The 17,215-nt window shown below is 41.5% G+C and overlaps 1 protein-coding gene across 2 annotated transcripts in view; it reads right to left on the reverse strand.

The window, feature by feature from the left end:
- mgat4c (mgat4 family member C) overlaps window positions 1-17,215 on the reverse strand; it is a 190,097-nt gene that overhangs the window by 101,548 nt on the left and 71,334 nt on the right. For both annotated transcript variants that reach the window (XM_049573050.1, XM_049573051.1), the window contains exon 3: window positions 575-645. The gene's annotated coding sequence lies outside the window, so the exon portion shown is untranslated. The remainder of the gene's footprint in view (window positions 1-574; window positions 646-17,215) is intronic.

A 17,215-nucleotide genomic window follows, 5' to 3' on the forward strand; every position in this document is an offset into this window, starting at 1 on the left:
GCAATCTCAAAGCAAATACTGTACCTATTCCATCATTACAAGCAGCAGATTTTGGAGCAACAAAAAACAACTTTAGATTCATTTTTGTGCTTTTTCCAACATAATGGCTGGATTGCTTATTACAAAACATCTTTTAAGTAAAAGCACAAAACACCAAGCTGAGTAACGCTTCCCTCTGTTGGGACTGTGATCCTTACAGATGACCACAGTACAACAGTTAATTTCTAACTTCAGACAGAGCTCCTGGATTCAATTTTCCCCTTGGGGAACTTTATTTATTTTATGTTTAAGATATACAGTGGACTTCCTTTTGTTTTTCAGAGGTTCTCTTTGCCTCCAACACGACTGTATATATTGGGGATATAAAAATGCAACACCATGCAGTCAACTGTCCGAAGAATGTGCTGCAATAAATAGATGGTTTCATTTTTTTGTTAAGTGCTGTGTTATGATTTAAAGATTGCCATGTTGCACTGATCAATATGTCCGCATCAGATGAGCTGAGGTTTACCGGGGCAGCGGAGGGAGGAGGAGGAGGACCACTAAAGCGGTAAATCTGACCAGAAGCACTTACTTCCACTGCGTATCCTATGGGCCATTATTGGTGGGTGTGCTCACACATCAAAGTGGCAGGGGTCTTCCAGGCTAAAAAGGAATAAGAAACAAAGGACCATTAAATCACAATGAGGGACCCCGCTTCGAGCAACACACATGTGAACACACACACACACACACACACACACACACACACACACACACACTTAAACACTGCAGTGTGAGGGCTGTGAAGAGAGTTCAGGACAAAAAGAGAAAGATAGAGAGAGGAGGAGAGGGAGAGAAAGGGAGCGCAACATTGATTTTCCTCCTCTGAAGTGCCAGTTCATCATTCTGTGAGACACACTCTATCGATCCCCGCCTTTAGTTTGTTTGTAATTTTGGGGGCTCAAAACCGTTCACAAAGATAGATCCTCTTATATGCCACTTGCCTCTGAGATGAAGAATGGAGGGATCAAAGGATGTGTGGAGATGACCTCATTTTGCTAGGTGATCCTCACTCAGTTGGTTTTTGTGGCCCTGTTTAAAAAGGGAGCTTTGGGGTGGGCAGATGTGGGGGGACCGCAGTCCTCTGAGGGTTGATTAGAATACAAGTTTGTGCCTTAAGTTACCGTTTTCAGCCTGTGTTGTTGTCTGATGACGATAAAGCTTCTGGGGACAAGGGTCAATACTTCAGGTTGATCCAGTGAAGCCAGCAGATATCCGGGCCAAGATATCTTTCTCTGTGCACCGGTTGTTTCGGCTAATCTCAATAAACAATAACTGCAATAACTGTTGTTTTACTGTTTTATTGTTTTTACTTAATATTTATCATATATCTTATAAATATAGATATGAATGTGTGGTCAAGAGGATGATGTGATTAGCTTATGTGAGTGTGTGGTGGTGCCTGTGTACACATTCATGTGCTGCTAACTGGATTGCTCCAACAAAGTTTCACTGTATAACACACAATGACAATAAAGGATCTATCTATATGTCTATCAATTTATAAACAGATATCTGCATATGAATACCAATACATATTTAAACTACAGTTACCACCCCGTGGTTGTATGACTTTTATTGACATTTATAAAAAAAAAGATCTATACAATCAGCACAGTTTCAAGATTAGAGTCACCGATTCAGTATCTGACCAAATGTCTCCCCTTCTCTTCCTGAGATATGACGTTAAAACATGATGATGTCACAGTCACGCTGACCTTTGACCTTTTGGATATGTAATGCAGACCTGCCAACCTGCACGCATTTTGCGTACCAGGCACGCATTTTGACATCAAAGTACGCTGGTACGATTTGATGCTCTAAAAGTACGCATATCACTCGATCGCGCATTTCGCCGGTTTCAGTGTATTTGTCTATGCAAGATGTTACTCAAGTTGATACCCGGTGAATATAGGTGCGTAGGCGGAACGAAAAGATTTCGGCCAATCAGATTGCTGCATATTGCCCCCCCGCCCTCCCATCCACGGCTGACTAAGAAAGATGCGCTTGATTCAGTTCTATCCAGTTAGAGATAGTACACTGTCGCCCTCACCGTCAAGATAGATGAACCCGCTTCGCCCACACCTCTGGGTAGTCCTCAGTGATGACTCTATCAATTCAAACAACGCTGACAGGTAAAATGACGTAAGAAATGCAAAAATTGAGAGCTTTGAGAGCTTCTGTCTGTAAGCAGTTAGCTTCTGTCTGTAAGCAGTTAGCTTCTGTCTGTAAACAGTTAACTTTAGCTGGTGTCTATTAGAGCTAGCTTCTATCTTAGCAGTTAGCTTCTGTCTGTAAACAGTTAACTACAGTCTCATAGTAGTTAGCTTCTGTCTGTTAGCAGTTAGCTCTTATTAGCTCCTCATCATCAGCTCAGACCGGATAATAATAAAATTATTATTATTATTATTATTATTATTATAAATTATTATTATTATAAACCTAATAAAATGGTAGGGCAAACACTGAAGTAAATAGTGTCAAAGTCGCCTGTCGTCGATACATTGCTGGTGAGAATTGTACCAAGATAAGCAAATTGCAGACAAATTTACATTCAACTGTGTTATGAAACCATGTGCCCTGCCTGAATAACTATAACACACTTATGATAAAAAGACTTTTTGTTTGATGAGTCTGCTGAATTTCTATAAGAAAAAAACAAGGCAATAAGAAGAGAGTAGTTCTAATAGGTGTCGTACTACACAAGAACATGATGAGGAATGCTAATGTAATGCACTTGTCTATGATCTATTATCTATTTCTGTATGAAATTGCATGAAAATAGGATTTCGCCATGTGATGTTTCAAAATTTTCTCGGGGGAGAACCCCCCCCGAATCCCACTTGAAATCTTTTTGTCACAACAGGACATATTACTGTATTTTTTAAGCAGATGATCAATACTACCATCAGATTGATGAAACTGACCTTGATCTGCGCCATAAAACAAATATTGGGCGTCTATGGATTAATGTGGGGCTTAGGCCTATAGATATGAATATGTAAACATACGCTCGTTTCTTCTGTTTGCCACATGTACATATTGACTTTTATGGTTAAAAAACAAAAAAACAAAAACAAAAAAGTGCTGCCGTGTCCGCATATGTTCATGACCACGCACAAGTGTCTGGTAAGGTGGTACTCATAACCTTTCTTCAAGGTTGGCAGGTCTTGTAATGTCATCTCTTAATCATTTTATCCTGTTGGACATTTGTGTGAAATTATGTTATAATTAGATTATGAATCTCTGCGATTCGGCCAAAACCTTCGGCCAAGGTCACAGTGACCTTGATCTTTGACCACCAAATTCTAAGCAGTTCATTGTTTAGTCAAAGTCGACGTTTGTGCCAAATTTAGGGGAATTCCCTCACACTGTTGCTATCACGTACAAAAGAATGAAATGAAGGAGCTCCAAGTAACTTTTGACCTTCAACCTTTGTGCCAAATTTGAGAAAATTTCATCTTGGCATTCTTGAGATATCGGGTTCATGACATTGAGATGGATAAGGTCACAGAGACCTTTGACTTATGAGTACCAAATTCTTAGCAGGTCAGTGTGGACTGGACATTTGTTCCAACTTTGAAAAAATTTCATCATGGTGTTGTGACATATCACATTCACAAGACGTATTCAAGGTCACAGTGGCCTTTGTCCTATGACCACCAAATTCTAATCAGTTCATTGTAAAATCCAAGATACATCTGTATCTTTGAAAAAAATTCCTTCAAGGCATTCTTGAGATATCATGTTTGTGAGACAGACGGACAACCCGGCCACAGCTGGTACGGAGGCATAACAGCTCAATATAGATGTAACCTGTCATCAGACAATAGCCAGTGGTTCTGCCGTTCTGCACTGACTGTTTATCTGCCAGTCAAATGTGATTGGTGAAGACGACCTGGACTATAAACAGACTAACAGCGGAAACTAGGAGTGGGGGAAAAAAATAGATTTTTAGATGCATCGAGATTCTGTCGTGACGTCATTACCTGTGAAGGAGGGGAGGGAAGTGAACACAGCAGGAGGAGAGTGACAGCTGACGAGGAGAGAGTCGGAGTGATTTAGCGGAGTTTTGGTGAGTTTTAGTGGAGTTTGGGTGGTGTTTTCTTTGTAAATAATATTTAGCGTTGTAAATAATAGTATTTGTGGTTTTTTGAGAGCTTTTGATTTTTTTATTCCGCGTTTTTGAGTGTTTTTTTGCTGTGTTTTCGTCGTGTTTTCACCATAGTTCATAGTTTTGACATCATTCATCTTTTTTGCATTAGTTCGTGTTTTTATAGTCCATAGATAGTTATAGTCAGTTATAGTTTTATACTGAAGAAGAAATGTCGAGGAGGTCGACGAGGGACAGGAGAGTCCCGTTGAGATTTGTGGATGAGGAGGATGGAGTAATACAGTTTGTATGCACTGGACATGTAATCCCAGCTTTACTACAATAATGTTTTTCAATATCTAGTGTAAATTTTCTTCTTGGCTCGTTTTAGAATGGAGAATCATTTTATAATCGAAATCGTTGCCCTCAGAATTGGAATCGAATCTAATCGTGAGGTGCCTAGAGATTCCCACCCCTAGCGGAAACCAGAATACTGCCGATACCAAACTCTTGTCCTGTTGCACACATATGCAGAATCTGTCAGTAGAGATTACCTGTTCTGCATTTTGCCAACATATGTACTCCAAAACATTATTTTATGAATGTCACATTCTAAGCAGATCTGCACAAGTCGACTTTAAGGCTACACAAGGAAAGATTTTCACGTAAAAACCTGGTTTTACTTTAACTGTGGCTCCACTGTAGGGCAGTGTCCCCTCCTACTTGTATAATGTCATCAGTGTCAGATGTTTTGTCTTTCTTCTTTTCTTCCATGTCCTTTGAGTGAGCAAAGACTGCAGTTTACTGACACCACATTACATAACTTCTGGGCATTGAAGTTCATCCTTCAAGCAATTACCCCCCGCTGCCATTTGGAGCCAGAGTCCGTGTGCTAAGTTGCCAAATGCAGTTTTAACTCAAAACCTCTAATGCCCCTCAAAAAGCTCTTCACTGGATCGTTTCTTGTTACATCCCATGGCTGGAAAACACTACAAATTGGAGTTTTTCAAGCAAATAATCTTCTGTGTGGTGCAGCAGAATCACAAGAAGCATGCAGTCACAAGTGGAGCTCTTGTGAAGGATGCAACCGTGAGGTACTTAGACCCGAAAAGCTTCCTTTATGAAACGACCTGAACCTTTAGTCAATGCAAATAGTGTTTTAGTTTTACGTCAGCATTTTTGTGCTTATGACATTTTACTCACTACGTTGTGCACTCTAATCACAATTCCTCATTTTATCGAAAAACTGTGCACACTTTCACAACCAGGGGGTTATCAATGCGGTGAAGTGCCTTGAACCTGCATTTTTTCTAATGGCCAGCAGGGGGCGACTCTACTGGTTGTAAAAAGAAATCTGATTGTTTACAAGACTAAGCAAACATGCGAAAACACATGGTGGCACCAGAGGAATGAATGATGAATCTATCACTCTGCCTTTTCACTCTGCTTATGATAATGAGCATATCTCAAACCCTTTATTCTGTACATAGTTCAAATAACTATGCATATAGTTAATATACTAATGCAGATTGAGGGGTGGATCGTACACATTTGAATGTAACAAATACTTCAGAGAGGGATTTCACTGCCAACATTGTGTTGGTAGAAAAACATTCAGCCCGTTTCCCACTGTGACCTCCATAGCTTCCAGGAAAATTCTCAACCTAAGAGACAACCACCCACATACAGCCTTACCTAACATCTCATCTGCACTTTATCATACCCCCGCTCCCCCTCATATTCCCAGCAACGGAGAGCTATCACCTCAGAATACCTTTCGAGATACCAAGAGAATACATGAAGGTCATCATACCATAGCACACAGTACAGCAAATCCAGGAAAACATCCTTTAACCAGGGTTCAATGAACAAACAAACAAACACACACACCCACTCACAAGAAGACAAACCGTCTGAAGAGTTCCATTATTCTCACATCCTAATGTTCTCTATTCTTCAAAATCAACTTAAATGTTTGGGAGATTTTTGTAATGAATTTCTTATCACCATGCCAACACATTTCCCACTCTTACCCACTTTTATCAGGCTGAAATTATTCATGAGAAAAATAAAATACATCAAACAGGCCACCTTAAAAGTGAGAAAGTGTAAATGGGCAAATCTGAAGTTGTAGGAGAGATGTGAGCATATTTTTCTTTTATGATGACTGAAACCTTGAATGTTTCCTTTATAGAATCAGAAACTTTCAAACACATTAAGCATTAGTCGGGAAAATTATTTCCATTTTACATCACAATGTCACCCACTCAGCAAACAAATGTAGCTGTCTGCAAGCGAAACTTTCTGTCTACAAGTGCCTCTGCCTGGCAGTACTTTGCCTTGCCTACACACACACACACACACACACACACACACACACATATTAGTTCACTCACATTTGTCTGCACACAGTCTAATGCAACAGTCTTATGTTTTTTAACAAGTGTTAGCAAAATATTGGCATTTCTATTTTGCACGCTAATAAAAGCCGGCTTGTTTCCATGTGAGCACAGTGAGAAACATCCCAACTACGAAAGTACTTAATACCATATTAGCATTATCTCCACGAGGTGTATGCCCGGTGGGGACCATCGTTGGCTGGTCTGTGTGTGTGAGTGTGTGTATCTGTCCGTCTGCAGCTAATCTCACAAACTACTGGACCAGTCAGCCTAATATTTTCTGTGTACATTCATGACTGAATACGCAAGGACCTCCGGTGGTTGCAGTGATTTACAATTGTTGAAAAACACGTTTATTGACTGTTTTATACTGTAATAGACGGCTGTCTCCTCACTCCTTTTCACTGGCCGGTAGGGGCCACAAGAGTTTCAATCAGCTCAGCTAAAATCAACAAGCCTTGCAGTCTGTTACAGGCTACATTATGGCCTTCGTCCTGGCTCAAGCACTGATGGCCATTGGAAAGTTTCATCTCATTTTAACCGTGAGAATTTGCTGATTAATTCTATGCCAGACATGGTATGAACTACTAAAGTTAGGCGCATTTTTGTTATCTACACCACCATCTTGACTGTAAGGCAGCCAGGAGGGACACTTTCACTGGACACAGCTGCCCTTGCAAACTGGATTTGCAGACATTCCCAAGGTGTCTTACCACGCCAGTAATGTTTCAGAGGCGGAGCATTCACCTGCCAGATTCGCAGATTTGCAGATTTTGTTGTTTTCGTATTTTTTTCCCCTAATATTTGTGCTTCTGCCATAGTTAGTCATAGTCAGCTTTGTGAGCCCTTTTTACACAAAGATTGCACTACAAAGTCTGTTTTCACACAGAACAGAATGACCACGGCATCATTCCACTCGTGTGTAATTTAAGACAGCATCCCAGAATTGTGGAATCAATGAAGTGTGACAGGCATGACATGTAATACATGTGTTAGCAGAGCTTTACAAACAATAACAAGGGCATTAACATGGATATATCATTTACCTTGCCTGTTATATGGCGACTTACTTCATCCTCTGCTCGGAGAGCAACAACCTCAATGTTTTCCTCAATTTGTGGACATTTTCTGCTGCCGTACTTCTTATTTGAGTTAGCTGCCAACTGCTATCAGCTACTTTTTGAATCTCCCACGATGGGTCACACATAACACACCATAGAAATGTCACACTCGTGCTGCCAGCTGTCCCACTTTAATACAGACATTGTTTCGGCATTATTACTACCTCCATTCCTGGCTCAGAGGCGACACTGACATGATTCTGCCATCATACCTTATAAACAGAATGGCAAGGCGACATAACGGTGCAATAATTCTGCCTTCAACGGGCACCCACGAATGGCATGAACGGGCAGTGGTCAAATGCTTCTTTTTTGCCTGTTTTAGTTAAATGAGTGTTGTTTTTAACTACTATCATTGTGCTGTAGCCCTCAGACAAAGTTAACACCCTTAAAGTCCAGCTTTGAACGACAATCAGAGATTTTTTGCAGTGAATTTTTGAGTGACAATATATTTGAATAACAAATTAGAATTGAATGTAGTTGGTCAGGATTTCTGAAGGAGCCACAGAAAATAAAAATATATAAAAGAAATGTTCAATGTGAGAATCAGCAGTTTTAAGCCTTTCATAGGGGTTGACTACCACTGTGTATTTGCAACCAAAAAGCAAACACTACGACAGCTGATTTCATCATGAACTGCACACATTAAACCGGAGATGGGTGACTAATCAATCATGGTGCATAGTGATAGGTTGCAACATAAGCCTGCAGATTCTGAGGATTTAGTGGCACATGTTTGAGAGCTACTGTTTAAACAGAAGAAAACAAATCCATCTGGTGGCTTCTTTTGTACAATTTCTCTGTTCTGGGTTTCTTATCTAGAATGCAGCATGTAGGGTAGAATGTGTCGGCACATCCCAACAAGCTATAAACTGCAATGTCAAAGCCGTCGTCTCTGTCTCTGTCTCTGTCTCTGTCCGTGGACCTCCAAAGTGGCAAAACTTCCTTTCAAATGGGCTCATCAGAAAATTAAAATAGTATAGCCATATAGACAGGATTATCTGTCAAACACAGAGGATAAGTGCCAACTGTACAGAGCCCTGAGATGCCATGTGGATATTGAGGCGAATGGTTCTGACAGTTTCACTGTAATGAGCCCCGATCCTCACGGTTAACAGCAGTGAAATGACTGACAGCCTCAGCACTCTGGGTGGAGGTCATCCATGTGAATGGAGTGCCGCATCCTCCAGATGCTCTTGCCATATTTGCTGCCTACAGGCAGTCTATCTGGGGTACTTCTTCATTTCCTTACTCCCCAGGTTTTTAAAATGTCATTTATGTCTAATGGCCGTGCTCATTAGCTGCATCTGAAAAACACACTCTGGTCATTACCAGCTACATTTGCAGTCAGGCTTCATGCCGAATTCTCTTGTTTGAGTCATCCGTCACAGCCCCGTTCCTTGGCAGTTGGCACCACAAATGACGCAAAGCTCAAATCTTCTAATTATCTGCAACTATCTTTATCTGCTTACATTGCTAGTGAATGTGTTTTGACTAGGCTGCTTTATCAGTGTAGCGAGTAACCCAATCTGAAACAACATCCATCATGTTGCGGCTGCCAAGGCCACTTGGGGGACTGCACAGGCAGCAGCGCGCTAAGAATTGCACTTTACCTTGGCGTGATCCTCTTGTGTACGAGCAAAGTGGGAGAAGGGAGGGTTGTGCATGACTGGCACTGCGACGGAGACAATAGCACTCAACTCTCTTTCATTATTTACTTGTACCACTGTCAGGTATGGACAGATGTTACAAGAAAACCCCGGTATGCTGGGGGAAAATGTTTGAAGAAACCCCTTCAGAGTCGAGTAGATCAAAAGTTCATTCAAGTAGCAAGAGATCCACTTTTGTCACTGTCAGGTTCGCTTGGAGCAGAGGCACAGCTCGCTTTTTCTACTCTAATGCTGCAAAATAAATAACTGCTTTGAGAATCACAGCAGCACACTTTTTTTCTTTTTTTTAGATTCTGCATATTTCTTTAGAGGAGCGTTGCGTGGGTGTGCAACAGCCTGTCCAAGTAAGAAATAGAGAGAGGGAGAGTGGGTGGGGGAGCATGCTGGCTATCCTTTGTCAACTGCTCAGTGCCATTTAATGGCCTGTAAACCCCTTTGCTGGAGAAAGAACAGGCAATTAGCATACTGAGTGGATTACAAGATTGCTCTGACTCCTGGATTAATGTGTGCACTTAATCTTCTCTTTGCTAAGCGATTCTTGGATATACAGCTATTCAAGGGGAACAAATGTCCCCACCTTCCAAAACACAACCTGATCGGAGGTTTCCTCCATGATGGCATCAAAACTGAAGAACAGTTACTTCATGTGTTGTTGGACTGAATCGTCCATGGTGATGACCCTTTTCTCAAAGTGACAAACACAAAACAGGTCAGTATACCAATATTGGTGTGCAAGAGGGAGGATGCTCTGAGCCTCAACAGGACATGTTTGTACCCTAATGCGACACTGCTTCACATTAGAGGAGAACGTAAACCAGGATTCTGCCTTAGTGGGGGTGTGATGTTCAAGGTAGTGGACAGACAATGAAATACGATCCAGGGCGTTCAGTTAGAATAACTGATTACAAGCTGATTTACATATGGAGAGCCTTTGCCACAGCCTACACAACTGGTCTACACTGTTGTAAGTGCTTATACATTTTTACTCTGTGCCGTGTCTGCGTCACTCTGCAGTTACCCTCAAAAATGCTAGTTGGTGTGGGGGTTTCTATGTCACTGTCTTGAGTTTCTGTGAATGGCAGTAAACTGTCTCATTCAACAACACATTTGGTCATGGACTTTCCACGTCCACATATGACATCCAAGGTACCCTGGGTGTGTTGGTTGTTGACGTTCTGGGACGCCGTGTCAACTTCAGCCTGTTACATGCATTGTCTGTTTTCAAAATACACTTCTGTTTTCACAGGAAATGTGCAGTTTGCATACAGTCTCTTTCAAAATAAAAGCACTACGTCGGTACAACACCGCCAACTGATGTTTTTTTTCCTTCAACAACAAACAAACATGGTTACATTTAGCCAACGCACACATGTGGTTGGGTTGTTTCCTGATGCCATAACAGAATAATGGTGCCTGGCTACGTATCATGCCGACGTGAAATTACAGCTTTGAAGTCACTGACGAACCGCTGGTATTTAATAACTTCGGAGTGAATATGGTTTGGATAGTGCCCTCAGCCTCTCAGTCAGATCCACCCCTCGCTCCTCCACAGCTCCACCCTCTCACACAAAAATGGTCACCTCTGGCTCCAAAAACCAAGATGGCGATGGCTGACATGCCAAACTCAAGGCTTCAAAACAAGAGTCCATAAACCAGTGGGTGACATCATGGTAGTTATGTCCATTATTTTTACAGTCTATGGTTTCAAGACTCATTCCTGCAGCACTCCTTTACAAAGTGAGTAGTAATGTGCGCTTCTGTGTATTTAATTGGCAGCTCCTTATCAGATGATGTCACTTTGCAGCAAACGTTGAGCCTGGTTCAACTTTTTTACCCGACGACCTTGTGTTGTTTTTCCGGAGTCCTTAGTGTTGACACCTCTGCTTCATCGGCAGACTGGCTCCAATTAAATGAATGAGAGGGATGTGTTTTTTACACTACAGGATGAAGTCAGCGTGAATTTGTCTTAAGTCACCCAAGTGCCTCTCTGGTGTGACTGAGTGTCCCCTGAGTGCTCTTTGTTTCAGTCCAAGTGTCCTTGTGAGTGTCCCAAGTTCAATTGTCTCACCTCGCCTGAAATAAAAACCACTTCATTCAATGTCATCAAAAAAATTAACACCTTTTTATCAAATCAAATACGAACTATTCAGGAAAAGAATCAGATTTTTCTTTTTTTATTTTTACAGCAACATACGAGGAACCTTTCAGTTTGTGTCCTTGAACATAGAAGTCAAACATTTGCCAAGTCCCTGATGCACCGCTGTGCCACACACCACCCCATCTCCTTGATTGCTATCCTCTGCCTATCTGTACTCTATATGATAAACTTGGGGCTGCACTCCATATCTCCACAAAGTCGGGCTTCATCTGCTATCTCCAGCATCGCTCCTGAATCGCTATACCTATTCGCCGGCTTTGATATGATCTTTAATCCACGGCTCCCCACCTAACCCCCGAATCTTTCACCCAGAGTGTCAGCCCAGAAATGAAAAGAGCTGATAACTTTGCACTCCTATTGCTCAGTGCCAAGGCGAGGTGTCTTAAAACGGCAACCTCAGCTTCATATAGCCCACATTCAGGGACACATACAAACACAAAGGCGTGCACACTGTGGCAGATAGAGGAGTGTTCATTCACATCAGATATTCACTGGGAAAACTTCTTAACACTTCCAAATACTGACGCTTACTTCTAATATCTTGCAGGTGGTACCCATATGCCAATGAACCATCATGTTGTAAACAATTTAAAAAAAAAAAAAAAAGCTTAGGACAGCTTGTTTGCTTCACAGAATTTGTGTGAAAATGGGCTCAGGAGCAATAACAGAAAGCACCGCTCCCTCCCTCTAAATATCAACACAGATTACCATCTTCGCAGCAATTCTCTGCCTCCATCCTCGCAGATAAAAGCCTTTCAGGATGCACTCCTTCAAAAAAACTAAAGTGCTGATTCACTGCATTGTGTCAAAAGCGAACAGATGGTTGAGGCATACCTTTGCGGTCCATTGAGAGGAGTGCTCGCTGTTCCAAAAGCTAGACCGGCATGCCTGAGCCACAGTGGGCTCTTGCTGTATATCAAGCTTCACTCCTGAGTCAGTTCTGGTAGCTAAAAGCTGCAGAAACACAGCGAGTATAGGAATGAGAAAGAAAGCCCGGATCCCTGGACACATTAAGAATGCGTTTTCTCCTTAGAAATCAATAATATCTCATTGCCTTGAAGATCGCCAGGAATGCCATCGCTTTCAATTTATTCATTCATTCTTCTCAATGAACACACTGCAGTGATCCACAGCCCTCCTTCTCCCTCCTGGTCCATCTCCTGGGAGGTTCTTTTAACTTGTTAAGATCTCTTCTCTGCTTCTTTAACGATGGCATTTGTCTGAAAGGGAGTGCACGGAGCGAGCCCTGCAGTCTCAGACCCATGGAGTCGCTGGGTTGCATCACAAGCAATGAGCTTAGACGTGTTTATTTTTTCCTCATCAGGCCATGATTTGATATGCTGCACTGCGCGATTATTTTCTCCACGCACATCCCGAGTCTGGCTTTATGAATGCACCCAGTCGAGATGAGGAATCATTTCAACCCACCTGCTGCTCTCCGACTTCCCTAAAACCTGCCTGTGTTTACCTCCAAGGTGCCCTGTGACACAGCGGGGTTCAAAGCTGCACCTATTGCACAGCAGATACTCAATATGTCAATTCACTTCCCTTAATTATCAAAATTAGCCATAAAGCGTGGAAGCACGGAGGCTCTGAGGCAGCTGCCACCAGTCGCTGGTCTCTCTCCAAAGAGTGAACGGAGGACATGAAACACACTCAGACATCACACACAGCAACAAACCCCCAGCTGTGAGGTAAGCAGTCGCAAAAATTACAGATTGCACAAGTGACCTCAGGGGATAAATGGTTGTTGCCAGATGTAGTTTTCAAGAACTGGCTGTGATAATATTTCCATCGTGACGTATCTGTTTCACCCCCTGAAAATGGAGCTCCTGCAGGCAAGCTACAATAAAAACTTAAGAACTTGAGCATTCATTTTTTTCTGCAACAGGAAACTCAGACTTCCATCTTTTGCAGCATCATGTTGCCCACTTGCAATGACATCATTGCGTTATGCTACAGGCGGTCCAAAAGATGGTGAAAATACACAGTGATGCCACAGTATTGTCCCATCATGGCCACGGGAGATCGTCGTTGACATAATCCTGATTAAAATCAATCCAAAATAAAAACTTTAATAGCTAGATTGTTCAGTTTTTGTTGCGACAGAAAGCTAAGACTCCTGTCTTTGGTGCCATGACATTGTCCACATGTGATGACATCATTACATTTTAATGGTCCAAAAGGCAGTGAAAACCTGCGGTGATGCCACAGTATTGTCCTGTTATGGCTGCTGGAGATTGTAATTTACATGATCCTGTTAAAAACTGATCTAAAAACCCAAATTATAATAGCTAGACTGTTCATTTTTTTCTTTTACACCATCAAGTTGTCCGCTTGGAATGATGTCACTACGTAATGCGGCAAGTGGTCAAATCAACGCTGAAAATGCGCGATGACTCCACAGTACTGTCCCATCATGGCTGCAGAGATCATATTTTACATGATCATGTTTAAAATCCATCTGAAATAAAAAGTATAATAGCTGGATTCATAGACGTTTCTAGCCCATTTTTGGGGGTGCTGAAGCACCCCTAAATTGAATCCCAGCACCCCTAAAATTTGAGAGATTTTTTTTACTGTATGTCTTTTTTTAACAAGCTAGAAAAGTGTCAAAACCATACAGTACTTGGTTGCAACGTAATATTTTAACAACAAAAATACAGCAACCCCCCTCTTTGCCTCAAAAATGGTTTGATCCACCCCATCTCTCCCACCTTTCGCTGACTCGGGCTCTGAGCGCTCTATCTGCACAGAGCAATGCGCTGCCTTCCAGAGTGGCTGATATGCAGTAGTGGTGTAAGTACCTGGCTTAAACCAGGATATGTGGCACATATCTTAACTCCTACCACTCAGTACCAACACATTATTATCATTACCAGTCCTCATTTTTGCTGCATTTAATCGTAGGTCACTGTTTATGTTGTTAGGTAGGAGTTAGCTGACGTTTTTTCTAGCTAGGAAACGTTACAGGTGGTCAGTACCACTGTCCTCTGTTTGAACTGGAATGAGAGAAGCTAGCTGTTGTGTCATGTGCATGTGTTAATATTAAATAAATCACATAAATAGCCAAGTTGCTACTGATTAGCTAACTGACTGGATGCCCATTAACATTATAACTCCTATTGTGTGTATTTATTATTATAATTTTGTAGATTTCAAGCACTTTTCTTTTATGAAGTGTATTTTTATTTATGTACTTGTATTATATAATACAGACAAGAAGGAAAAAGGCAGAGACAAACACTGAAAAAGTCAATTACTGTTAATGTGTTAATGTTACATGTTGTGCATTGCATTTCAAATAAAAGTCCAAAAAATAAGTCCAAGATCCATTTCTGGTATTTTTGTTACTCACTATAGGGAGCTGGTTTACTCCAGAAACATACATACTGTTTATGTGTATGTTGAGGAGCTGCTGTATCAAAATGAGTTGTCTTCCATCAGAAATTAGGGTTATGATATGTTTCTTTTATGATTCCAATCCATTCCTCTTTTGCTGTGGCTCAGCATTTAAATAACCTTTATCAGATTTGATGGTTTAGTCACAGACTTTCCCAAAAAGTGTTGTGCTTTTCTTTCACAAATGTGGGAATGAAATTGCGTTAAAATGTACAAAACAGTGAAATTTATCTTGCCTGGCCGGACAGCTCTCTGGGTGCTCAGCACCCCTAAACCTCTGATCCTAGAATCGCCATTGGCTGGATTGTTCCGTTTTCTGCAGTGGAAAGTAAAGACTTCTGTCTTTTGTACCATCACGTTGTCCGTGTGTGATGACGTCATTAAATTACGCTACAGGCAGTCCAAAACATGGTAAAAACATGTCGTGGCGCCAGGGGAGCGGAGAAGCAGGTCGATCTGACTGTCTGTTGTTTTTTGTTTTAATGAGACAATTTCAATACTAATATCAGTTATTGTGGTTTATTGACTGACATGATATTTTAGCTTTTGGTTGCAACAGATTTCAGGGATATAAAATACGGAAAAATACCAACGTAGGCACTGAGAAAATATTTCTACTACAGACAAAACTACAAAATCGGCTTTTCGCTCCGCTCATAAAAATGAATATATCTCGTAAACTAAAATATGAACACAGTTTAAATAACTTTTGGAGTGTTAAGAAATATTTTGATCATGTTTCTACATTTGGAAAACTTTTGAATCAAAATGTTTGTGTTTTTTCAAAATTCATGAAAAAAGTCTGATTTCTGTTTTCTTTTAAATTTCTGACATAATTTCAACACCTAATCAATTAATTTGGTTTATTGACTTCCAACCTTTTAGCTCAGGTTGTACAGATTTTAGGGAAATGAAGCATTTAAGATACTCAAAAACATTTGCACTGGTTTCTGAGACAGATTTCAAGGGTTAAAAACAACTGACTGGTTCTTCAGTCTGAGTCATCTCATCAGTCCGTAAGCAAAGATTCTACAATAAATTTTGCTCCCACAATTTTCTGATGACCAAAACACGTCCGCTCACCTCAACTTGACAGAAAACTTAATTGGACTTTTCCCCCGTGCACGTGAAGGTGTGCGAGAGGATGCATGCGTCATCGTGTCCCGTCAGTGAGTCTCAAGAAGCATGCACGAGTGTGTGTGCACACTGTAATCGCTTCTGCTGAGCGTAACAATAAAACATAGCTCAATGTGAAGCCCTCACTCAGCAACTTTAATGCTGGCTCCGCGAACAAAGGGTCAGAGCTTACAGTAATTTTTGTTCCCCCCACATCAATATATGATGCTTCACTGAGGGCAATAAGAACCTGTCCAGAGTTATAAAAGGGATCTGTTTGTACGAGGCCGAGTGAACACACCAGACACCTTTCGACCCTCTGACAATGTCGGGTGTGAAACAGCGAGGCCTTAACGGCTCAATACTGTATTCCCTCACAAAACCACCGAAGTCAGCTCTGGTTTATTACAGCTAATGTACCATCTGCTTCCCAGGGCGACTCCTCATTAAATATGGAGGAGATAAATAACATATCTCACATCTGCAGCAGCGAACCTACATGTGACCAGTGCTGGTAGAGGAGAGGGGGCTGAGAGCCTGACAGCTCCTTCGTTATATGAGACAGTGTGTGCAACATGCTGAAAGATGCAGGTTCTTCAACAGATTGCTGCTCCGGATGGTAGTGACAGATATTTTGCATCTGTAGACATCCCAGAGAGCGTGTCACATTTATGTTCCAAACTTAGATTCAATCAATCAGGAGAGGGGTTTCGCTCGCAACCACGAATCAATACTTCCTCTCAGTATCCAGCTTTACGTTCAAGTTATTACATTATGAAATCAAATGTCTACAACGATAACATCTTATATAATCAAATCCAGCCAAAAATCACGAGTTTGTCTCCTTTAAAGGGTCACTGCCATATTTTTCAACCTGGACCCTATTTTTCCATGTTTTTGTGTCTAAGTGATGAATGGGAGCAACAGATTTGAAACAGGTCCAGTCAGTAGAGAGAGCGCTGCAGGCGACAGCAGCAAAACAGGCAGCAGTGTAACCACTCGGGGCATATGTGCACTGTCTGTTTATTTCCACTAAAAGTGCTATTCTGTAAAGTCAATTTAGTGCCTAGCACCAGCATATTTTCTAGAGGTGAGGCGATGAATTGACGTTATTAACACCGATTACAGAAATGCATTGATTTGCAAAATGTGCGTCGGCGTGTCCCGGTATAATAGGCCGCACCCGGTCAAAGCATGGAGTCCACCAGAGAACG

This window comes from Epinephelus fuscoguttatus, linkage group LG4, assembly GCF_011397635.1.
Source record: "Epinephelus fuscoguttatus linkage group LG4, E.fuscoguttatus.final_Chr_v1".
In the NCBI taxonomy this organism is placed as follows: Eukaryota; Metazoa; Chordata; class Actinopteri; order Perciformes; family Serranidae; genus Epinephelus; species Epinephelus fuscoguttatus.